The sequence below is a fragment of the Puma concolor genome, chromosome C2 (genome assembly GCF_028749965.1).
Source record: "Puma concolor isolate L17-30 chromosome C2, mPumCon1.1.hap2, whole genome shotgun sequence".
NCBI classification, from domain to species: Eukaryota; Metazoa; Chordata; class Mammalia; order Carnivora; family Felidae; genus Puma; species Puma concolor.
In genome coordinates, this window is record NC_141675.1 from 112,586,614 (window position 1) to 112,612,820 (window position 26,207).

Sequence of the window (26,207 nt, forward strand, 5' to 3'; positions counted from 1 at the left end):
CTAAGTGAAGTAAGTCAGAGAAAGACAAATACCATATTATCTCTCTTAAATGTGGAATCCAGAAACCAAGCAAAAACCGAGCTCATAGATACAGAGAACAGACTGTGGTTTGTAAGAGGTGGGGGTGGGAGAAATGGGTGAATTTCTTATGTTTAAATAAGTCGAATAAAAAAATTTTTTGATAGTAAAAAATATCCAAAAAAGAGCACCTAACCAAATTTAGGGATCTTGGGATATGTGCCCTTTGTCAATTCCTTTCCCATAGCTATCCAACAAATTAATTAAAAAAGAAAGATAAAGCAATTCTACCTGACAACACTTGTTACCTTTCCTTTCTCCATAGGACTTTATACCACCTGACATGTTAGGCATCTACTTGCTAACTTGTTATCTGCCTCCCCACTAGAATGCAAGCTTAATCAAGGTGACAGCTTTCTTTTTCTTTTGCCACTGAATCCCCAGGATTCTTACACATAGGAAGTAGTACTGAGTGAGCATTTATTGATGAATGAATGCATGAATAAATACACTCAGAATAGTATCTGCCACACCTGATGTTGCCTGTTGTCCTCATCATCTTTATTTCTATCTCACATGAGCTGCAATCACCCCTGGATTTTCTCTGGAATGTTAGTTGCCAAAAAAAATATCTTGATTCAATTGGAAATGACAACAGGTCTTTATATTCTCTTTGGGCACTAGTCAATCCTTAGCTACAGTTATAGAGACAAATAGAAGCTCTGTGGATTTTGTGCCTTGTATATTATGACATATCAACAATGTTTTTAATATGGCCAAGGCCTGGCTTATGCAAGATGGAAGCAGATTAAGTTTGGCATATTTCATCTCTGCTTTCTGAATTTTTCTCTTTTCTGAGTTTTCTGTCACTTAGATCAATGGTTATTTCTCCTATCCTGGAGAGAAGTTGTCTTATAAACAAATTTCAAAGTTAGCTGTTAGTGATTTAAAATATCATCTCTCTCAGAATTTTTGAGTTTTAAGATAGGACAGTAGGGATAAGGTAATATGTACCCTGATGCTCAGAATCCCTAATGGTGGAAGCTATTGAAGTATGGTGGAATTGCGAGGCAGACAGGAAAATCTTCCCACTGCAGTTTAAGTGACATAATCAGGGAGATTTCTTTGGCTTATGCATAGTTGGTGGCCTTGATTACTTTATTCTTCACTTATAAGCTTACTCCTTCTGAATAACAGGTATGGGAGGGCAGAGGACAAAAATGGACTCCAATAACACCTAAGAACTCTCCAGTGAATGCTTTCATTTTCTGTTTTGAAACTGATGTGGTGAAAAAAGCATAAAATTGTGAGTTAGAAGTTCTGGCCCTGCCTCTACTTGATAAATATTAATATTTCTGGGGTGCCTAGGTGGCTCAGTCGGTTCAGCATCTGACTCTTGGTTTTGGCTCAGGTCATGATCTCACAGTTTCGTGAGTTCAAGCCTCATGTCAGGCTCTGTGCTAGCAGCCCAGAGCCTTCTTGAGATTCTCTCTCTCCCTCTCTCTCTCTTCCCCTCCCTCACTTGCACTGTCTCTGTCTCTCTCAAAATAAATAAATAAATAAATGTAAAAAAATTAAAAAAAGAAATGTTAATATTTCACTGCTAAGGGCCTCAGTCACACATGCATGGGATATGGTGGCTGATGATCTTCCAGATAAGATCTAAAATTAATGATTTCTAGAATTCCATAATTAAGTGCAATTAAGTGCACTTAATAAAAAGTGCACTTTTTATTTTTTATTTTTTAAAGTTTACATCCAAATTAGTTAGCATATAGTGAAACAATGATTTCAGGAGTAGATACAATGGAGTATTACTCGGCAATCAAAAAGAATGAAATCTTGCCATTTACAACTACATGGATGGAACTGGAGGGTATTATGCTAAGTGAAATTAGTCAGAGAAAGACAAAAATCATATGACTTCACTCATATGAGGACTTTAAGAGACAAAACAGATGAATATAAGGGAAGGGAAACAAAAATAATGTAAAAACAGGGAGGGGGACAAAACAGAAGAGACTCATAAATATGGAGAACAAACTGAGGGTTTCTGGAGGGGTTGTGGGAGGGGGGGATGGGCTAAATGGGTAAGGATAGCTGATTTTTTTTAATGGGAGGGTAAGAGAGAGTGGGCATAAGTTTTTGTAAATGCCATGGGGGGATTCAGAAGCAGCCTGAGAAGGAATCTGGCAATTCAAGAAAAATCATTAAACTTCTATTTTCAAGAGGACAAATTTAGGAGGATGATATGTCTCATTTAGTGAAACTGCTTCCTCAGTGTACCTAATTTTCTTTTCTGTACAATAGAGGATGGGGTTCCCAACAGTGAAGGAGAATGAAGATCCTTTCAGGTATATGTTGTATCCTATAGACACTGAAACACTCCACTGCCAGAGGACATACTTTTCTTTTTCCATTAGGAAAAAGTCTTACCCGGGAAGTCTGGGGGTAAAAGTTTCTAAGGGAGAGTTTGTAGTGTGTCCACCCATATCATGTTATGTTTGGCTTTGGTCAGCACCTTTATTTTTCTCCTTTTATGTTTTAAATGAGGTAAAATCTGCAAGGAGAAAGGAAAGCAGAAATAACAAGATCTTTCACTATATATGTGTTTTGTGAAAGTAAATTGAAACCAAATGAATTCAAAGCTGATATTTTGCTTACTAGACTAACTGAAAATGAGCACTCTGTTTCCCAGACCCCTCACCCAGGTCCTCACTGGTCCTCTCCAGTGAGCTTGTCCACTGGTCCTTATCACAGGAAAAGAAACTTATACTATTGTCTGAACATTCCTCTTGTTTTTCCTTTCTTTGTATAATAAAGCTCTTTCTGCACTTAGGAACCAGATACAAAATTAGGAATCTATGGTGAGAAGAGTGGGGGCCTATGCATGGGAAACTGTTAGAACTTTCTAAGTGTAAGTCAGACAACCTGCCTGTCTGTAAACATGGAGCTTCCACCAAGTAAACCAAATGTGGTCAAGTACACACACTGCCAGGGGTACATAGGGGTGTGTGTGTGTGTGTGTGTGTGTGTGTGTGTGTGTGTATTCAGGCACATGTACACACAACTCAAAGGATGCCTCAGCAATGCGGCTTGGTAGTGACAGTGTGTCTAAGTCTGGGCCTCTCAGATTTTACAATCAACTGGTTTAATGAAAAGTCATATTTTCTCCCAAGGTTTTGGTAATGTTGTGGCAAAAATAGAGAAAAGGGAGCCCAGCTGATTTGGCAGAACTAAGAATATTCCTCCTGATTCTGTCATTGGTGGGTTGGAGGTTAACAATAATAAGTGACGAAGATGAGATTTGAGGACTTAAGCTCCTCTCACAGTAGAAGGTGATAAGAAACATGTTGCTCTTGCAAAAGTGTGACCTCTCACACCATGTAGGTCACATGGGAGAAGGGTGTAGGGCTGCACCCTGCACCAACAGCATGGCACCGGGCAGACTGCCAGCCCTAGTGAGAGGTCTGTGCATCTGTGCTGGTCTCACTTCTGCCAGTACTAGTTGGAGGGACTGGGGCACAGTTAGTTCCCAATCTAGGCCTCAATTTTCCTGTGGACATGAGGAAGCTTAATATGACAATCTCTCAGGTTCCCTTGTGTTCTCACACCTTGTCACTGCCACCTTGGTTCTTAGAGCAGCAGCATCTACATCACTTGGGAGCTTATTAGAAGAGCCATTTGAGGGGCACCTGGGTGGCTCAGTCGGTTAAGTGACTGGGTTTGGCTTAGGTCATGGTCTAGTGGTTCATGAGTTTGAGCACTGTGTGGGGCTCTGTGCTGACAGCTTGTAACCTGGAGCCTGCTTTGGATTCTGTCTTTGTCTCTCTCTGCCCCTCCCCTGCTCATTCTCTCTCTCTCTCTCTCTCTCTCTCAAAAATAAGCATTTTAAAAAATTAAAAAAAAAAAGAAATGCCATTTGGGGCCTCACCGCAGACTAAGTACATCAGAATTTGTCTTTTTACAACACCCCTAGATGGTTCATGTGCACCTTAATGTTTAAAATGCATTGAGTGCTCAAATGTTCTTTTTTATTCATATAATTATTTCATCAACAATCAATTTCTTAAAAAAATTTTTCTTAATGTTTATTTTTGAGAGAGAGAGAGTCAGAGCATGAGTCGGGGAGGGGCAGAGAGAGGGAGACACAAAATCTAAAGCAGGCTCCAGGCTCTGAGCTGTCAGCACAGAGCCTGATGCAGGGCTTGAACTCAAGAACCAGGAGATCATGACCTGAGCCGAAGTCGGATGCTTAACTGACCAAGCCACCCAGGTGCCCCAACAATCATTAATTTCAACACATTATAAACATGACTCATACTGATCATGACTAGAGTATTTAATCTACACTTAAAATGAGTAAGAAACAATGTGTGTTTGTATATGTGTGTAACATGGAATGGGGGAGAGATTTTTGGGTAGAATGGAGAATTAACCAGGTTTTTAAAAATGAGATTTTTTAAAGACTTTTTTTTTAATGTTTATTTCTGAGACAGAGAGAGACAGAGCATGAGTGGGGGAGGGGCAGAGAGAGAGGGGGACACAGAATCTGAAGCAGGCTTCAGGCTCTGAGCTGTCAGCACAGAGCCCGATGCAGGGCTCGAACTCACAGACTGCGAGATCATGACCTGAGCCAAAGCCGGACGCGCAACTGACTGAGCCACCCAGGCGCCCCAAAAATGAGATTTTTAAACTTAACTTGACTTTTTTGCTTAGAATGGAAAATTAACTATGTTTTTCTTAGAATGAAGATAGTTCTATGCTTAGAGTAAAAATGTATTTGAGAAAGTAAAATAAAGCCTAGGAAAGAAATGTTTAAAGGATTTTTTATTTGAAATTCTAAGATAATTTTTCAACAGTATTTGAAAATACAACACAATTACATTAAGTTAAATAAGCTTTGTACATTCCCTCTGTCCAAAGTACAGTGCGAGGTCTGTAGAGGACAGATATCCAAGGATTGTAAGATTCTAAGGTCTGAGGATAGGAAAGGACTGTGGGGATGGTCTAGTCCATCCCAGGTCCTCTCTGTACAGATAAAAAGACTAAGGCATAGACAGATTTGTGATCTCTTCCCAATGTCACACAGGTAACCTAAAAGCAGAGCTAGGACAAAAAAAAAATCAGGTCTTGGAAAGTAGATTGGGGGCTTTGAAGACTAGTTCAAAAAACGCTAACAAGGGCTTGGTCAAGATGTTGGCAGTGTGAGTGGAGGACAGGGTAGAGATGAAAGAGAAATAGCTTGAGTACAGTCTTTAGAGGTTGGACACTCCTTGCCTTTAGGACAGTAGTAAAGGGTGGACAGGAGTTGTAGGTGGCCATAGAGTTGTGAGCGTAAGTGATGGAAAGAAAAGCATTTTTAAAGATCAGAGGAATGTGGCAAGGGGAAGTTTTAGCACTGAACACTGATCCCATGGAAAAATTTGGGAGCTTACCTGTAACTATCCTACCAGTGGTACTTATTTTTAACTTCCTACCTCACTTTGGCAATGGTCCTCCACTACTTCAAATTTGACTCATCTTCAGTGGCTTCCCCTCTTTTATGGAGCTTTCCTTGACAATAAAATCTCACTCTGCTCTTCCACTGAAGGCTTGGAGCTCTTACTGTCCTTATCACTTATCACTCATCAAGTCCTTGATGATATACAGCTGCAAGTGATCTGTTTTATTCATTATTGATATACTCATTCAACTAATGTTGTGTTTCTAGGTTCTGGGAGGACAGACTGAATCCCTCTCTACATGAAGCTTAGATTCTGATGGGAGAGACACATCATAAGCGACAAATAAAGATACAATAAACATACAAAGCAATTTCAGATAGTGACAATAAAACAGAGTGATGATAGAGACTGGGAGATACTGCTGAATTTTTTTTAATGGACTGCTGTAGCTTATAACTATTTCTCTATCCAACTAGACCGTAAGTTCCTCAAGGGTAGGCCGGTTTTATGTTACTTTGGCATCCTTCATAGCACAGAGCAGCCTACTGATGACAGAGTAAGAGCTTATGAAATTTCTTTTTTGAATAAATAAATGAGTGTTGAATGCTTTACTCTAGATCCTTTTCTATCATCGACTCAGGTATTTCCTTTATACAATATCTGTGTTCTTTGCTGGCCAGATAGCAGTAGTGCTATCAGTATGGAGGAAAAATACGGTTTGGTATGAAGAGGGTCATGTGTTAGGAAGTGAAGAAGAAATGCACAGATGTGTCTTCACAAATCTTCCCAAAGGAATTGGTCTTCTAGATGTAAACAGCTGCATGACTCTTGAGTATCTCAAGGCTCCTTTGTCTGTTGTCAGTGAGAATTTATAACCCTCATTGTTAAAATTGTGTATTTTTCAAGCTAGAGTCACTCCTAGGTGCTGAAAGATTCTCAAACTACTTCTCTTGTGCCAAAGTATTTCCAGTTAACTCCCTGAAACATGCTTTTATCTCAGCTTCCTTGCTCTTTTTAGGTAATGCCAGCATTTTAAACAATTTGGTTGCTTCCCTTTTAACTTTCTAATCTGATGAATTTAATTCTGAGTCATAAACCTATAAAGTTTATTAGCAGATCTAATCATCCCAAAAGTTTCTTTAGAGCAGCTACTCTTTTAATTTCTCATGGAGTTGAAGGAAACATTTCATACCTCAAATAAGCCTGTAGATTTTTGTGTGGGATTTCACATTTTCATATTTTTTGGGTGGAGGATTATAGCAAACTGACTAAATTACTGCACAGAAAGTTTTTTAAATTAAAAAAAAAAAAACACAAAACCAACTTAAGAAAGTGGGTCAGAGAGGAGGATGGTTCGGAAAGTAAGGCAAAAGAGATCTGAATGTGTTATGCTGAAATCCGTCACATGAATTCCAAAATAAATACCCCTGTTTCTACCTGAGTTACCACCTGAAGGTCTGATAGTCATAATCTGGGGAGACCATGACTGGTGTTAGATTCTGGTATGATGGTGCAGGGCCTGAGGAGACTTCTGGATGTCCCTGCAGAGCGGCCTGGCAGGTCTAGTCTCTGGTGAGCCCCTGGCCACATGCAAACAGGACCCCAATCCTTCCAGACACTGCCCTCTGCCTGTCCCCTCAGATGGATATTCGGAGGGTCACTCAGCCCTGCTCTGGTTCCACCTTTGACCTTGTTTCAAAGTTTCCCCCTGACTGGCTGCTGTTGGCTGCTCTGGGTGAAAGTATCTGAACCCTCAGAACCTTACTCCTTGGTCCAGGCTTTTCATGTAGGTGTTCCTAGCAGATCCTTCCTAACCCTGGGGATGAGACCTAGATAAGCTTTAACTCTCATTAATCTTGACATTTGGAGGAAGAAGTTATTTTTAAATATCCAGGAATGTGTTACAGAAGTTGAAAATTGTGATACCAAATTGACTCTCTGCTTTTTTTCAATTCAAGTATTAGAATAAGTAATATTTAGAATTCTAGGTATGTTATTAATAAAAAAAAAAAAAACCTTTGCCTTTTACTGACCTAGCTGATGCTCCTTAATTTGTTATTTAAATTCTTTTAACAAATATTGAGTGATTCTCATGTGCCAGGCAGGAGGGCAGGTACCCTAACAAAGCGTTCTATGGGACACAGTTGAGAAAGGAAACCGAAGAATACGTGAAATGATTAATAATTGTGGTCTTGCTCTGATGGGAACAAACACAAGAATGAGAAGATGGGGGAAGGAGGAAGAGAGAGAACATCCAAGTTGTCTTATGATTGTAAATTATGTTTTATTTTTAATTTTTTTAATGGAGGACCTGACAACTAACTGCAAGTCTCATTCATAGAATAAGTAGTTTTTTGTTCGTTTGTTTGTTTTGAGAAATCGATACAAAAACCCCCAAAACAAACAAGAGGTCGTTACAATTCAATTATCTTAGGGCTTATGCTAGTTTATTATTGAGAATGTTTTTTTTCAATTGCTTAAAAATAATTCATACTTTTCTCTGAATTATAACCATTTTCTCCTCCTAATCTTTTAAGACTAATATACTTTGTGGAGGCTACCATCACTAATGTGAAATACCTCATTAGTAACTTTTAATTTTTAAAAAATGTTTATTTATTTATTTTGAGAGAGAGAGTGTGTGTGTGTGTACCAGCATGAGCAGGGGAGGGGCAGAGAGAGCGAGTGAGAAAAAAAATTCCAAGCAGGCTCTGCATTCCCAGTGCAAAGCCTGACGCAGGACTTGATCTCACAAACCATAAGATCATGACCTGAGTTAAAATCAAGAGTCGGATGCCTAACTGGCTGAGCCACTCAGGTGCCCCAGTCATTTTTAATTTAGATTACATGTTTAAATGATAATATCTTAGACATATTGGGTTATATAAAATATTGCTGAAATTAATTTTACCTGTTTCACTTGACTTTTTAAATTTTTTTAATATAGGTTTATTTCTGAGAGAGAGAGAGAGAGAGAGAGAGAGAGAGAGAGAGACAGAGCGCGAGCAGGGGAGGGCCAGGGACACAGAATCCGTAGAAGGTTCCAGGCTCTGAGCTGTTAGCACAGAGCCCAATGTGGAGCTCGAACTCATGAACTGTGAGATCATGACCTGAGCCGAAGCCAGACGCTTAACTGACTGAGCCACCCAGGCGCCCCTCACTTGACTTTTTAAATGTGACTGCCAGAAAAATTTAAATGTGACTCAGTATATTTCTACTGAGTTGGCTGCTATAGAATCTTCGTATGAAAATCTGTTCATTATTTGGATGGATTGTGGTTTAAGATGTACACCCTTGATAATTATTACTAAAAAAAGAGAAAATGTATAATTTGGCTGGAAAGGATGTTAATTATATCCCAACATCTTTTTATAAAAATCCACTGCAGTGTTTACTTCTGCCAGTAGTCAAAAATGTCTTCAAAAAAGGGGGTATGCATTTTGATCTATTCTTTGCTTCCTATCCATATGCTAGACAGTTGTATTATTTGGCTAAATGTTGTAAATTAGCTAATCTTGTCACAATCCTGCTGGTCTATCAAGAAGCCTCACAATTTTGTATAAGAGAAAAAGATTAAGAACCCCCCATATTTGATTTGTAGATAGGAAAGAGTTGAAGAATGAGAAAGATAGTTTAGATTTATCAAGCATAAAAGAAATGTGAAATGCACTTCTGGTTTGACACATTTGGTTTGACATTTCTCAGGTGATATAAAGGTTTGAGGAAGAAGGAGATAAAAAGATCATTTTCAAAGAGTAAACATGGCACCATGCAATTATTTCTTTCCCTTTGTTTTAAATATAGTTCTTGGGACTTTTATTGCAGGCAAAACCCAGAGTAGTCTGGAGGCAAATTAAAGAACGTATCTGACAGTATTACTGAGGCCAAATACAGTATGCTCAATTATTCAAATAGTTTGTTATTCTTCCTGGCTATGGTCATACTGAGATCTCTTGTTTCTAGGTCATTACTCAATAACAACAGGGAGGAGAAGAGTAGAAACAAAATGGAAAAGATTGCCCCAAGGCAGAGACACTTGTCACTGGGGAACATACAAATGCCCATTACAGTAGTCCCTTCCCCCCTTGTCCAAGGTTTCTCTTCTGGCACTTTGAGTTATCCACCCTCCATAAGCAAATGATCCTCCTTTTGACATGTCATCAGAAATTAGTAGTAGCCTAACACTCTGTCACAATGCCTATGTCATTCACCTCCGTTCATCTCATCGCATGGGCATTTTATCATCTCATGTCCTCACAAGAAGGAGGAAGACAGTACAATAAACTATTTTGAGAGAGAAAACACATTCACATAGCTTTTATTATAGTGTATTGTTATGACTGTTCTATTTTATTATTAGTTATTATTGCTAATCTCTTTCTATGCCTAATTAATAGATTTGACTTCATCATAGGTGCGTATGTATAAGTAGAAACATAGTATATATATAGGAATCAGTCCTATCTGTGGTTTCAGGCAGGCACTGAGGGTCTTGGAACATATCCCTCATGGGTAAGGGGGGACCACTGTACACCCAGTGTTGGATTAGTGAAATTTGTTTAAATGTAAACCACAATATTCTCTTAACCTGTACATCCATCCGTTTCTTTGCGGTTATTTGAGATATATTTGATTTTCAAGCCACAAAAGGCTTCCGTTGTCTCAGTCAAGGCTGCTGTTTGCAAAGGGGTTATTGGCTAAAACTGGACTTGTGAGTATCCTCGATCACGGACTTATGTGGTTTCTACAGTTATTTGTAATTGAATTACACACCATCATGGAGGAGTGAGCGTGCGTGTGCGGGAGGAGTGAGTGGGTGTTGAGAGAGGGAGGAAAGGGGAGAGGAAGTGTCTGGCCTGAGTATAGAGGCCTTCCTACTGCCTGGATCAGGAGCGAGACACCCTGTAACTTGATTCTTCTCTAAGTACCTCCAGGAATAACATAATTTCATTAAAAAGCAGTCATTTTTAAACTTGGGGGGAAAAAGCCTTTTTTTTCCGAGACACAAAAAGCATTCCTGTTCATTAGTTGTAAGAGTAACACTTGGCAATTTAAGCCCACCATTTTGGTAACATTTTTCTGAAACAGTACCGTCAACTACACTGGAAAAGCTAATAATAAAATCTGTGTTCTGCTACTAATTGGCTGGGTGGCTTCAGGAAACCTGCTTTACTTCTTTGGGCGTTTGTTTCCTTATCTGTCAAAGGAAAGGTTGGATTACCAGAGCTTTTAAAAAATTAATCCTTACTGTTAATTCTGCCCTTAGGTTCCCTGTCCACAAGGGTGGTTGGGTGGCCGTAAGGGAATGTAAGGAGGTGGTTTGAAGTACTCAGAAAAACTTAGAAAACCAGTGCATTAGTTCCTCTGGGCATCTTGTTAAAATGCAGATTCTGACTCAGTAGTTCTAGGGTGAGGCCCAAGTTTCTACATTTCCAATAAGATCCCAGGTAATACCGATGCTGCTGGTCCATGTGCCACACTTTCGGTAGTGAGGAGCTAGGTGATTTTCTCCCCGCACCACCCCCCAGCCTTCTCATTCAACAGATGAAAGTGGGTCCTACACAGGCAAAGTGATTTTCCCAAACTTAGACAATAATCGAGTGGTTCACCCCATATAAGAATTTCTGGTATTATCACTAGCAGTTTGATGACAATGTCACTTTCTACGTCTCTTCTATCCTTTCCAATGCTAAAACTTTGGGTGATAATATTTTGTGGCTTCACATTTCTCTGGAGCCACTCTGGACTCAGTATTTTGGCCATACTATCTCATTCACTCTCACAGTTTTATGTCAAATCATATGCAGTAGTTGCTAGAAAAACTAAATTTGACAGATTAACTAATTTTCAATTCATTGCCTTAATCTTGGATAGAACGAGCCTTGGAGGTTTATGTTCTGTGCATGGAGAGAAAGTAAGAGTCCACTAAGGACAATGCCTGTTTTCTGATTCCATGAATTTTGACAGCTGTCTGTTAATGCACTTCAGGAGATCAGCTCTAGCAAAGGTTTTTAGACTATCAGGGCCCACTTAAGATTAGCCATCGGTTAATACCACTAGATCTTTTGCATTCTGTGTGTTATTGCCTTTAAGGAGCTAATTACAATAATCTGGTTGCTTTCTGTTACATGAATACTCCTCTCCTGAGGTTGATTTTTTTCCACCCAGGGTACACATCGCTAGGTATGGACACATTTTTGGTTGTCACAACTGTGGGGGCAGTGCTATTGGCATCTAGTGGGAAAAGGCCATGGGTGTTTTTAAAATTCCCACAATGTACAGGACAGCACCCACAATAAAGAAATATCTGGCCCTAAATGTCAACAGTGCCAAGGGTGAGAAACCTTATGCCAGACTGATGTGGGCAGGAAGAATTGGACATAATGATTGCAGAACTCCATCACGGGCTCTTTGGATGTATTTGACCAAATTCTTTATGCTCCCAATGCATTATTTTCCTTCAGAGAAAAAGTAATGATAACACAATAAACCATCTGTGGTATGCTGGATACTGGACCCCCAAAATGTCCATGACTTAATCCCTGGGGCCTGTGAATATATTACTTCACATAGCAAAGAGGATTGTGCAGATGTGATTAAGTTAAGGATCTTGAGATGGGAAGATTATCTTGGATAGTCTGGATGGGCCCAATTAATTACAAACATTCTTATAAGAGGGAAGTGGGAAGGTCAGATTTCAGATTTTTAGTGTATGAGAACACAATATGCAGTTAAACCTATAGTTATTTGGAACATTTTTCTCTAAGGGCATGGGAGGCACTTTGGGGTTTTGCATGAACATCGATGATCATACTGATGAAGATGCCGGTGGGCCTAGCGGCTGGTTGAGAGACTCAAGCTAACTTTCTCTGTGCCACTTTCACAGGCAGTTTTTGGGCAAAAGAATTCATCAGGTATGTCGGAAAATGCAGAACACAAGGAACTATTGTGGCAGCGGCTGTACAGTTATTCATGAAATCTCCAAAATGACAAACCTTTGCTGTGCTCTCACTTAAAACGATTTCATTAATTTTTACAACAACCATATTAAGTTACTTGTTAAGATGATTATTATAAGTTTCTTACCGAAGCCTCACTGTAGTGCTGCTTTTCAATTTGAATCCCGAATAATGATGGTATCAGGTTTTTTCTGGTCCATATCAAGTATGTCTGTAAGCAATTAGATGGCATCCAGAGTGCAGCATGGAGTCTTACAACTGTAACACACAGTATATGTATTCATTGGTGTGCCAGCATGCACGGCAGCAGCCTCCTGCCCAGTCACAGCTCCCCACACCCCTCAGCTCATGGAGTGCAACTGCCTCATCTACCTCTCCCCATTTGTGAAATGTCACAGTTTAGAGCATAACTAACATTTGCATAGTGCCTAATAGCCCACCAAGGGCTCTTCACCTCCATTCTACAATCCTTAGCACATTGTTGTTACCCATATTTCACAGATCAGGAAATGGGACTAAAAGAACCCCGGTGATATGTCTAATGTCAAAAAGGCAGTGGAGGCAGGCGGGCCTTGAATTTTCTTTCTCTGACTTAGCAATCACGGGTCCACCTGCTGTTAGGTGGCCCCACTGCATGTGGACTTTGAGACACGTGACAGGTGTAGAGCTCAGCCATAGTCATCGTGGTGATCACACTGAGAACTTAGAGCAGGGAAGTTTTACCATGTGGCCCTGTCAGCTGCCCTCTAATGTTCTCCTGCTTTTAAGACTTTCTGTCTCTGCCTCTGGACCTTGGGAGATCTCCTCTTGGAGATCTTCACAGTTCTTAGTCTTGGGAAAGTAAGTTATTTCTCTGGCTTCTGGCTTTAGTATACAGCCCTCTCCCCAGGGTCCTCTAGTTCTTACTTTATGGACCCTTTTATGAACTTACGCTCTCTGAAATCTATTAAATAAGCCAATATGAAGTGAAATAAGTGATTAGCTACTTAATTGTTCTCTTGCTTCATTTTCATATATTGTAAAAAGGTTTATACTAAATGCTAAATATGTATCACTAAAATTATATGGTATTGTGGTAAATTCTACAAAAAGCTCAATGCAGGTCTTTGGTAAAAAAACGTAACCCTTCATTCTACTATTGTTTTAAAGATGCAACATGTTCTTTAAATTCATTTTGCCTTTTCTGGGAATTTGTACGATCAATTTAGGGGTACATGGTTAGTTCCAATAAAGCGAGGTTGTGAAGTTTTTAAAAGTAGCTACCTTTTGGAGATTTCCATTCCAGCATTTGATAAAGAAGGATATTAGGGTGTTTATTAGAGGCAAAATTCTTTTATGTAATATTGAAAACAAAAAAGACAAAAATAAAAACACTTGTATCGTTGTAAAGGTTGCTAAGTCCCCAGTTGAGTACCTCACGTGGGTAAGGTAGACTGACTATTAGAGCCATATTTTTTTTAATCACAGAAAACTGCCATGGTAGATGAATTAGCGCTCTAAGAACCTATTCAATTTATTACCATACTGCCGACTTAAATAAGCAAAATCAACATGACATGGCCATAGGTTTTTCATATCCAGAGGTAAATTCTCCATGTTTGAATTGAAAGTAAAATCTTTTATTCCAGGTGGGAAGCCATCAGAAGAATTAGAAATAGAAAACCAATGTAGGGGAATTTTTAAGAAGACTCAAATTCTACAACACAGAGGAAAGGGGGAGAAAAATGTAATATTGGCATAAGGTGTGGTGTAGAACATGTAGGGAAGGGTTAGCTTCATATCCTTTCTTCACACTGATACGTTTGTATTTGGCAAAGCTTTAAGTTCATGAGGAAACTGAGAAAGAAAGATAAGCAAGGATGGAAATAACGGCAGAGTAACTTTTATTAGAGTGTGATTAAATTAATATTACTTCATGGTTATGCTCTATGTATAAAAGAAAATCCAAAATAAAAGACTGAAAGGTGTGGCAGTTGGAAGATATTCATGTTTTGAACACACCAGGAATATGCAAATTCTTATTCTTTCCTCTCAGCACTTTGGATAATGGTACGACTGTGTTAAACAGTATCCCTTTCCATCAGCTTTTGATGCCATTCTCTGCATTATTCACATTTGTCTTCTCACTGCCTGAGCTTTCACTTTAGTTGATTGACATTTTCCCTTAGAGTCTTTGTTATATTAAAAATAAATTTACTTTTTTCCTCAGAGTGAGGCATTAAACTGGTACATGCACATTTTTTTTAGACGATGGTAAAACTTGCAAATTGCTCGGAAATATTTTCTTCATGAAGAGCATAATTCAGTTGCATGTGTTACTGGAGAAAGTGGGGAGTAAAGTGTTGCCTTTTATTCTCCCCTTCCAGCTGTAGTTACACCAACAAATAGGATGACGATCCAGTCCAAGAATATTTCCATTTCTTTTAAGAGTGAGACCTTGAGGTCACTTGAATTCTTGTACTGCCTCCCCTTCCCAGAGCCTTTTAAAATTTTGGCAGCTTTTTGCAATTAGGTAATGGAAGCACAATTCCCGTTCAGAAAATTATTCTGCAAGGTGCCAAACTCAGACATTATAAAGCAAACATACAACTCTACCTTAAGAAATGATTCTATCATAAAATAATACTGACAATTTGCAAATAGCAACAGGAAATGGGTTCTTGAGGTTTGACAATTCTCCATTTCAGTAGGAAAAAGATGGGCAACTGGTTTGAACCAAATGACAAACTCTTATTAAAGAATAGCAACTTCTCATGAAATAAGGCTTTGTGTCTCCTGGTCACAGCATTTAGGCTCAAATGCTTGTAAATAATCCAGCAATCTTCTGACCCTCTTACTTTAGGAAGGGAAGCCGAGAGATACATTGGATCTGAATCCTGACTCTACTTAGTAGTTGGACAGCATTGGGCAGTTTGTACAACCTCTCTGAAGCCCCATTTCTCCAGACACAAAATGAGAATAATGACCCCTGTTTTCTAGGATTGTTTTTAGGGTTATAGACAATAGATGTAAAATGTCTAGTACAGTTCCAGGCACCATGGAGGCTCTCGATACCCAGTGATCCAACTCGAGAAGAGAGTTCTTATAAATTCACACTCTGCGTGTGGTCCCTGTGGTGTGGCTGGCTTGCACCATCTGCTACTGAAAGGCCTGCGTGAATGCAGGAGCACCGTAGGATTTCAGATCTGATGTCACTGAGGTGCAGTCCCAGGACCCCAATCTAGTTGACTTTCCTGAAGAGTTTACTTCATCAATTCACTTAAAAAAATTAGCTCATTTCAAATGAAGCCCCCAAACCTGCTTTCATGAAACGTTTGAGTTTTCAGCCTGTTTTGGTCTGATAGAGACCACGTTACAGTCTCTCCCCGCCCACATACACAGTACTTTTGCTTGGCTGAGGGCATTCACTGATGTGAAAATAATCTTTGCAACATGACAATATTGGGTTAAATATTTGGGTTCTTTTAATGTGAGCCTGTTTGAGGCCCAGTCCGAGTAACTGGAAAGAATCATTCGATTGGAAGGATTCCCGAGGGTTCATTTGGAATTACTGAGTCACTGAAGCTCAGGCTGGAAGAAATCATGTAGTCCTATCCACCTGCTTCCTGGCAGGACCACCCACTCCTTTCACAAACTAGAATTTATCCTGTCCCCCCAAGTGCTGCTGCTGAGAAGGAACTTCTGGAAATTTCAAACACTCATGAAAGATACGTACATATTGTTCCTAGTTACAGCTCTTCCTACATCAAAATAAAGCAAAAACTGAATGGTCTACTTGTCTTAGTATGTGAAGTAAGTTTCAATTTGTGTTTTCTCTCTTGTGATTTTATTCTAATTTTTCCAACCAGGAACCTCTATCTATCTATCTACCTATCTATCCACCTACCCATCTACCCACATACCTAACCTACCTACCCATTCATTCATTCAACAAATTATGAGTGTCCACGATGCACCAGGCCTAGGGCTTGGTATGATTTTGGCAAATACAGAAAGGAGAAAAGGATACACGTTATCTTCTAATCCAGAATCTCATGGGGGGAAAGATATGTAAAAGAATAACTTAAATATGATAAACATTATAATAGAGGTATGAAAAAATTCTCTGAGAGTACAAAGGAGAAAGGAAGTAACAAACTTGCTGGTGCTTTTCTCTCTGGATTTTTTCTGGAAAAAGCATCTTTCATTCGGGAGATAACAATTCTTTATTCTCCTTTATGTACTTAGAAGCATATATCACAACCCTTAAAGTCAGAAAGTTCTTCCTTCTGTAACACAAGTCCCTTGTGCAGGAGGGAAAGTGGGAAGGGAACTCACACTGACTGAGTGGTAAGCACAAAAATGTTGTGAGATAGGTATTATTTTTCTCATCTTCCAGATTTTATTCACCATTGAATTTCTGATGTAAGGAGGTACTCAGTGAATAGTGCTGAATGGGTCAAAGAGGAAACTGAACATCAGAAAGGTTAAGTGACATATCTGAGGTCACAAAGCTAGTAAATTCTCATATATTCTGTGGTCTTTACACAACTCTAAGCCACTAAAGCCTTTTCCAATGCTTTTCCAATGCTTTGGTGGAGATGAACATCAGATTATATTTCTTTGTATAAAAGGTCCTCCTACACTTGGTCAAATCCAGTAGCTTCCTTGTGTTATTCCCTATAAAACTGCAATTAACTAGTTGACAGTCAATCCATTGCAGAGAGGCCTTAGAGCCTAATGATGAAGAGAACTGGCTCTGGGTTCAAATCCAAGCTCCTCTGCTTGCTAGCTACCAAAGCAAAAATGAAAACAAAAACAAACCCTGTAGTCTTCTCATCAATAAAGTGACAATAACAATAACACTTCTCTCATGGGGCTGTTCTGCTGATAAAAATAGGTAGCACATGCAATGTCCTTAGTGTAGAGTCTGAATATAGAAGCCCTGAACACACATGGGCTAATATTCGATTGTAGCTGTCCCAAGTCTCAAGATATCCTTGAGGGTGGCGAAAATCTCCCTCAGTGACTTGTTTCAGAGACCTAACCATGAAATTCTTTGGGTCTAACTCAAAGTGCCGCCTTCTGCTATAATTGAAAGCAGTTTCCTCAGGTTCTAGTCTCTGAGGAAATATGGAGCAGCTGGTCCTTTATATTCTTGATGGCTTTTATTAAGCCAGCCACACTTCAGAGTTTTTGTTTCTGAACTAAATGTACTCCCAAGTCAGAAACTCTTTCTACATAAACCTTTTTTTCCTTCCCTCTAATCTTCCAGTCTCCATTGGACCCTTAAGGAACATGGCCGTTGGGTGTGAAAATTTTGCAGATGGAAAATACAGAGATTTTTCTTAGAAAATGGAGTCTACAATTGCTGACCTAGTGTTACTGGAAAATCTCAGCCAGGGGTAGGTGAAGTAACAGTTGCTAATGAAGTAACTCAGAGATGGAAACTTCTCTGAATATTAAAAATACACTCAATCCATATTTATGTATCTTTTGGCCACAGTAATTCATCTTGTAAATGTGTTGGCCTATTTTTCTCATTATCCCAAATAGAGACTGTGACTTGGTCACTGCCATGCCAGAAACAGATTGAACCTTTTCTGCAAGCAGAAACCAATTTGCAAAAAGAATAGAAGAATTCTGGAAAGACTTACGAAGATAATTTATCTCCTCTTTCTCATTTGACGGACAGTCAAGCAAGGCTTAGAGAGGTTAAGTAACTTCCTCCAGATCATACACCAAGTTCGCGACAGTGAAATATTCTGACTGCCCTTAAGGATATTTATTTGATATCAAGAACTGCTTTTCATGTTGTTGATTTGAATAAATTAATAGGCTATTATTGACATATGAAATGAAATTGCCTAACAATAAAATGAAACTATGTTATAAAAAGACAAGGGGAGACTTTCCATAAAATATTGAACAGATGTAATATCCCCATTTTCTGGGGACTAGAAAGAGCAGATAGTTACAAAATCCTGCAGAGAGAACATAGGCAGGAAGGTTGCTCGCTCCTTCTCCTTTTCTTTGCTATTATAAAATGTCACTTCCCATGTGTCCAGCTTCCATCTGGATTGAACATGGAAAAGGGCAGTCAGTAGTAATATTATTTAATATTCTTAAACTGATTTCCCTTGGCTTTTACAATTACCTAATGACTGTTTTCAAGCACGTCTTGGACTTAGAAGATTGCAACCTTGGCTCAGAAAAGAGCAGTCTTATTCCTCAGGCTATTTTCTTAAGCTCTGAAAGCTTTAGTGAAATAATGCATTATTATGTCACATATGGTGCTCATCTCAGAATACTGCTGTAAGCTGCTGAGTTCTGTATCTGTAGTATGTATCCATATGCTGGTAGAGTGAATATGTATGTGTGTCAACATTTATATGGAGAATGATCTTCTGTGCTTTTCATCTCTCAATATTTGGGACATTTTTATTTGTAGTGGGAGAAAGAAAATCCAGACATGTCTTTCAGTATAGGAGAATCAAACATGAATCCTGAGGAGTAGGTTTATGAATAAATTATTTTGTATTTCCTAATGTGAAAAATACCATCCAATAAATTTTTGTTGGTATACTGTTATTTTTCTAAATGACCTTTCAACAACATTATACGTACTAGTAACTATTTTGATGGAGAATTTGAAAAATTCTGCCACAGATTTTGTTTTTTTAATCACACATAGGGAGGAGTGAAGTTTGGAATGGCAATATAATTACCAAAAACACCCCACAACAACAATAGAAAAACGATGATCTAGTTTACTATTTGGGAGAACTTCTGGATGCCCAAAGTATTTACTTTCCTGGTTTCAAATCTTATCTTCTAGAAGAGCATAGTCCTATCAACATATCCTCTAGTGCAAAGGTGTAAAATGCTTTAGCTTCCATATTCACTATTGTCTTCCTTTTCCATGGAATGAATAAGTCATGGGAATAAAAGGTGCAGCACAGGGAATATAGTCAATGATATTGTAATAGCTTTACATGGTGACAGATGATGGCTACACTTGTGGTGAGCATAGCATAATGTATAGAGATCTTGAATCTCTATGTTGTATATCTGAAACTAATGTATCATTGTGCATCAACTATACTCAAACAACAACAACAACAACAACAACAACAACATTAAGAAGCTACTTTTCAGGAAAAAAGCCTCCTCAAGGCCAATGAGGAAAATTTCATCCCAGCCGCTTATATTCCATGGTGTTATTGAGTCCAAGTTAGCAAGGCCAAACAATGATTGAGAAACAAACCAGCACTTGTTTGAGAATTATCACTGGCCAGTGACTCAGTCCCCAACATTTCAGACTGGTTGTTTTGGGAATTGTATGGCCTCAAGCACTGAAAGGCAAACTTGTTCACCCACATGTTGAGGGGCCAGAAAGCAAGGAAGATGGTAATTTGTTCCTCTGTATAAATATGTTCCACCCACTCCTAGCCACAAGTGGGAGTGAAGGATGGGGCTTTTGGCTTAAAGGGTGGAGTCACATTTGTCCCCCTCATTTCCTTGTAGGGATGTTGGGGAGACCAGTGAGATCATGTCTATGAAGTGGATTGATTGGAATGTGCTCATGTGGTCCAATGTAAATTATGCCAGCAAGATTTTTTTTTTAATTTCCCTTTTCTTTTCTCACAAGTCACAAACCATTGGCAACCTGTGCAGATTGTCCCATGTCCTTAGGTTCAAATCTCTCTGCCAACACACTTGTGGTAATTCATTTATGGTCTGTGTGTAAATAGCCAAACCCTAGCTCTTTGTCTTTCAGAACCTTCCCATAGACAGCTGGAGCTGTTCTGAGTGTGAACTGTATGGAAAAGTACAGAGGGCCCCAGTGTCTAGCATATTCATCCTAAAGTCACATAATATTTGGGTACTCTACAGCTTGCCTGGGATGGTATTCAGAAGCTCTCTATTAGCTCAACATAGTACTGGAAGTCTTAGCCTCAGTAATCAGACAACAAAAAGAAATAAAAAGCATACAAATTGGCAAGAAAGAAGTCAAACTTCTGCTCTTCGCAGACCACACGATACTCTATGTGGAAAACCTGAAAGACTCCACCAAAAAACTGCTAGAACTGATACATGAATTCAGCAAAGTCGCAGGATATAAAATCAATGTATAGAAATCAGTTGTATTTCTATACACCAATAATGAAACAGCAAACAGAGAAAGCAAGGAATTGATCCTATTTACAATTGCACCAACACCATAAAATACCCAGGAATAAACCTAACCAAAGAGGTATAAGATCTGTATGCTGAAAACTATAAAAAGCTTATGAAAGAAATTGAAAAAGACACAAAGAAATGGAAAAACATTCCAAGCCCATGGATTGGAAGAACAAACATTGTTAAAATGTCTGTACTACCCAAAGCAATCTACACATTCAATGCAATTCCTATGAAAATAACACTAACATTCCTCACAGAGATAGAAAAAAATTTAAATTTGTATGGAACCAGAAAAGACCTTGAATAGCCAAAGTAATAGATCAGTGACATGGACCACTTCCTTACACCATACACAAAAATACACTCAAAATGGATGAAAGACCTAAATGTAAGACAGGAAACCATCAAAATCCTAGAGGAGGAAACAGGCAACAACCTCTTAGACCTCCGCTGCAGCAACTTCTTACTAGACATGTCTCCAGAGGCAAGGGAAACACAAGCAAAAAATGAACCATTTGGACCTCATCAAAATAAAAAGCTTCTGCACAGTGAAGGAAACAATCAGCAAAACTAAAAGGCAACCCATGGAGAGGGAGAAGATATTTGCAAATGACATATCAGATAAAGCGTTAGTATCCAAAATCTGTAAAGAACTTGTCAAACTCAACATCCAAAAAAGCAAATAATCCAGTGAAGAAATAAATGGGCAGAAGACATGAACAGACACTTTTCCAAAGAAGACATCCAGATAGCTAACAGACACATGAAAAGATGCTCAATATCACTCATCATCATCAGGGAAATACAAATCAAAACCACAATGAGATACCACCTCGCACCTGTCAGAATGGCTAAAATTAACAACTCAGCCAACAACAGATGTTGGCGAGCATGTGCAGAAAGGGGAACCCTTTTGCACTGTTGGTGAACAATGTGAAATGGTGCAGCCACTCTGGAAAACAGTATGGAGGTTCCTCAAAAAATTAAAAATAGACCTACCCTATGAATAAGCAGTTGCACTACTAGGTATTTATTAGTTCAAAATTGCTTTTAGACACCTTGTATATTTTCATGAGATATACTGTAAGATGTCCTATATGAAGAAGCTATCTGAGTAAATGGAGGATTATACTTCTAAGAGATCCACAATGACCTGTGACTGTCATGTATTAATTCAGTCCTTTTTGGTACTCTCCCTGTAAGACATGAAGCCAATTTAAAACCAGTGGCTTCCATGAAAAGTTTCCTGAAGCACATTTCTATTTTCTGCTGTCATTAGGGAATGCTGGTGAATTTCTAAATAATTGTGATATCTTGTTTTTAAGAAATATAGCAGATAACAAAATGGAGGAGAAGGAGGAAAGATTTGGGTATGGATTTTAGAAAATAATTATTAAAAATTGGTTATGTTTACATGAATTTTGGATCTATTTTGAAGTACAATCTGATCACATTATTGTTACTCTTAGAATAGTCATTTCTTGATGCTTACTCCTTAAATTCCTTTGCACATAGCTGCCAAACTGATGTTTCCAATGCTATTGTAATGGTATCTTTTAAAAGGTTTTATTTTATATTTGTTTCATGTTTATAGTATACAGAAGCGAATTGCTTTTTGAATATGAGACCTTGCATCCAATGGGTTTGATAAATGCACCTCTTCATTCCAATAATAACTAATGAAAATAGTATCTTTTTACTTGGCAATGATTATACCTTTTAGTCCTATTTCTTGATGTATTGTACTGACTGGGACCCCTAATAGAAATTATTTATTTATTTTTAAATGTTTTCTTTATTTTTGAGGGAGAGAGAACAAGCTGGGGAGGGGCAGAGAGAGAGAGAGAGGGACAAAAGACCTGAAGCAGGCTCTGTGCTGACAGCAGTGAGCCCCAGGCGGGGCTCAAACTCACATACAGCGAGATCGTGACCTGAGCTGAAGTTGGAGGCTCTACTGACTGAGCCACCCAGGCGCCCCTCCAATATAATTTGAACAAAAAATGGTGAAAGTAGGCATTCTTGTTTTGTCCCAAAAGTCACAAGTACTGTTAATATTTGTAGAACTTTTTGCTAAGTATGCTATCAGCTTAAGATAGTTTGCTGGGCACTTTTATCATCAATGGGTGTTGAATTTTACCAAATGCTTTTTTTCTAAATTTATTGAATTTATTATGTAGCTTTCTTTTTTTTAATGGTAATGTGGTAAATTACATTGATTGGTTTCTGAATCAGAAACCACCTTGCTTTTCTGAAATAAAGCCAATTAGGTCAGGCTAATATTGTTTATGATTTCTGTACCTATGTGTCTGCTATTTTTCTTTTTTGTAACATCCCTTTCAGGTTTTGGCATCAAGATTATGCTGGGCTGATAAATAATACAGAAGTGTCTCTTATTCTTTTTTTCCTATCCCTGGAAGTGTTTGTATTAGATTGGAGTTATTTATTCTTTAAGTTCTTTGGTAATTTATAGGTGAACTACCTGGATGTAGTTTTCTTTGTGGAAAGGTTATAAAAATAGGTCCAATTTCTTTAATGATATTAAGCCATTCAGTTTTCCTGTCTTTTTCTGTGTCCGTTTGGCAACACTTTCATATAAGTTGTCATATTTACTGGCATAAAGTGTTTTGTAATATCTTCTAATGATCTTTTTAATGTCAGCTGATAGTTTACAATGCTATTATTCTTACAACCAGTAGTAATGCCAAAAATGATTCTTCATTCTTTGCAGCTTGCCAAGCCATTTCATATTGATTATCACATTTATTTATGTCATTAGATGAGACGAAATAACACTGATGTGAATCACACATTCTTTTTATCTCTGTGATTTCAAGTATTTCCACTAATGGAAGTATTTCTTTAGCCACAGGGGGAGTCAAAAACTAGTTATGTTTGTGTTTGGAGGCTTGGGGCTTGGGTGAACTGAGGTACACCACCAATATCTCATTAATGTTTAAAATATTACCTTCCAGCTGCCTTTTGTTCTTGAGATTATTCCAAGGGTGAGTTGGTAAACGTATGAACACCCTGGATGAAGAATGTGATGTTCAGTGAGGATGCTAGGCAATGTTATTAACTAAAATACTTCTGGTGTCAGATATTTCAACATCAAACAGCATAGCTTAGTAATTCTGTCACAGAATTCAGCATCTTTAGCTTTATTAGTAACGCATGGGTAACTTGGGCGAATAACCTAACTACCTTATGGTACTTTTTCCCAGTATTTGATGGGGAGTTAATATAATTTTCCCTTTGTGCATCTCTGGTGCTCATGGCATATAATGGAATATTGTATGTAGTATCTTTTGTTCTTGGGGTCATCCAGAAAGAAGGTCCTAATCCATGAAATTGTTAGAGGCACTCTTGATTTTTTTCCCCCCCACTCTGGGTCAAAAACAAAGAGGAAAGATCATCATAGAAAGAGATTTCAGGGGGAGCTTCAGAACCTCAGTGTACCATAGTTCTGGCTCTTTCTGCTACATCTGCAAGGCATTCAGTCCAGCCCTCTCGTGAAGTGTCATGGGGCTATCTGAGAAACTGATAGTGGAAAGTACATATTCCCCCAGACTACAGAGGGAATGATAAGTAGAAAGAACAACCAAACAAGAGGACATTCCTCTAATTACTACTAGACTGCCCTAAGAAGACAGTGAATTTTGAGCTTGAAAGGACTTGCAGAGGTCACTGAATCTTGTGCCCTAGTATTCCCCTAAAGAAAACTGAGTGCCCAAAGTTTAAGCAACACCTTTAGTGGAGAAACTAATGTTATTGGTATGTCATTCTTTAAGGAAAATCAGATTCCAAAATTCTAGACATGAAAACAGATAAACTAGGGTCATTATTACTTTACAAAGGGATTTCATTATTCAGTCCTCCAGTATTTATTAAGCAGCACATTCTTAATGCATTTAAGAATTGATTTAACTTACATTTTATTTTCATGCAGTTTTAGCAACACATTTTTTAAGGAAAGCAAGGTGTGCCGATATTCTTTCTGTGATTGGCTATTGAGAGCTCAGTCATATACTTGGGTGTTTACCAGGACACACATGACTGGGACAATTTATGGCATTTTCCCTGGTGGTGAGGTATGTGAATGTTGTTGCTTTTATTGAACAAAATGTGGAGCCTGAGCTGTACAGAGAGGGTGGGCCATGAGCTGAGGCTTTCATGTCTGAGGCAGTAGCAGGATATTGCTTTCCTTCTTGTCAGCCACACCTTCCAGACTTTTCTTTTTAAATGGACACAATACATTTTATCACAAAGGTATATTAAAAATAGAACAGAGTTGGGTGGAGTGGCAATACCACAGTCCAAAACCTTCACCTCTGAGTTGACAGGGTGGAGTGAGCAAGGCACTCCTTGCCAAACATGTTTATCTTGGCCCACAGGACCAGCAGGGGTGGGGGTGAGGGCCCTCTCGGGCCACAGAGCTGAAGGGTTCTTCTGTTGCCTCAACTCCCTCAATTCCCAAGAGATTTCCTGTAAACAGTCCCAACAAAGGGTTTTGATTGAAAAAAATAAGGCTTATTTGGATTCATTACTTTTAGGATGTCCATTCATGAAAAAAGCAAGAGATCATGAAAAGTGATAGCACAAGATTATTTCTATATGCTTCAAGATATTGTGCCCTGAGATTTTCCCATAAAACCATGAAATCATTAGGCTAGGTTATGGCTAGGAACGCTTTGTTAGAGATGCCTGTGTAAAATTCTCATGGAAAATTTAAATATAATAATAATAACATATATTAAGGGCTCTTGTAAGTGCTTTATATGTATTAATTCATTCAGTCCTTATGACAGCCCTGTGTGGTAGGCACCATTGTCAGCAGCAGCATCCCTATTGTTCAGATGTAGAAACTGAGGTACATCGAGGGTAAAAAACTTGCCTGTGGTAACATGATTCATAGTAAGTGGTGAAGTCTGATTTGAAACTTAGGCAGTGTGACTCCAGAACTGGGAATCTTAGCATATATGTTCTGCTACTTCTTTAAAAATGGCTTATAAAATGAGGTTTGAAAAAATACCCCCAAATCAACAATTACCTCAAAATCAGAGTGAAACAAAGGTGGGAAAATAAAATAATAATAAAAAAACAGGAAAAAAATTCTTTCCAAATATTGTTCATCAAGATTTACTTTCACATATTTATATTAAGAACTAATAATAGGGAAATTGATCAATATAGTGAATGAAAAACATGTTAGTCACACCAAAGGCAAGAACTGTTTTAATATATAAGGATCTATCAAATGATTTAGACAAATTCATGGGTGGTAGTTCCACAATGGCTTTTGAAAGGAAGAAAGATGTCCCTAATATCTGAGTCTGAAAACTCACTCCGATTCCTTTTTAGTAGAAAATGTAAAGATTTTAACTCTTAATCAAGGAGGGCAACCAAGCCCTTCTCTCTCATACTTGTCTGCCAAAGTGATACTAAACTATGTGTTGCCCATTTACTAATTACATGTAGTATTGTAGACTTATGATTTTGTACCATTTTTCACAACAAAGTGTTTCTTAAATGTTAAAAAATTTCACAAATAATGGAAGAGTCAAGAGAAAGTTTGATATTTCAAAGAAATAAGTCTATGTCTTACTCACAAAGCATTACT

At 38.4% G+C, this 26,207-nt stretch overlaps 1 protein-coding gene across 3 annotated transcripts in view; it reads right to left on the reverse strand.

Moving 5' to 3' along the window:
• The window catches only part of COL8A1 (collagen type VIII alpha 1 chain), a 154,863-nt gene that overhangs the window by 99,254 nt on the left and 29,402 nt on the right, over positions 1–26,207 (reverse strand). Inside the window, exon 2 of one of the 3 annotated variants that reach the window (XM_086675642.1) lies at positions 12,552–12,682. The exons of the other annotated variants lie outside the window; for them this stretch is intronic. The gene's annotated coding sequence lies outside the window, so the exon portion shown is untranslated. The remainder of the gene's footprint in view (positions 1–12,551; positions 12,683–26,207) is intronic. 3 annotated transcript variants of the gene reach the window in all.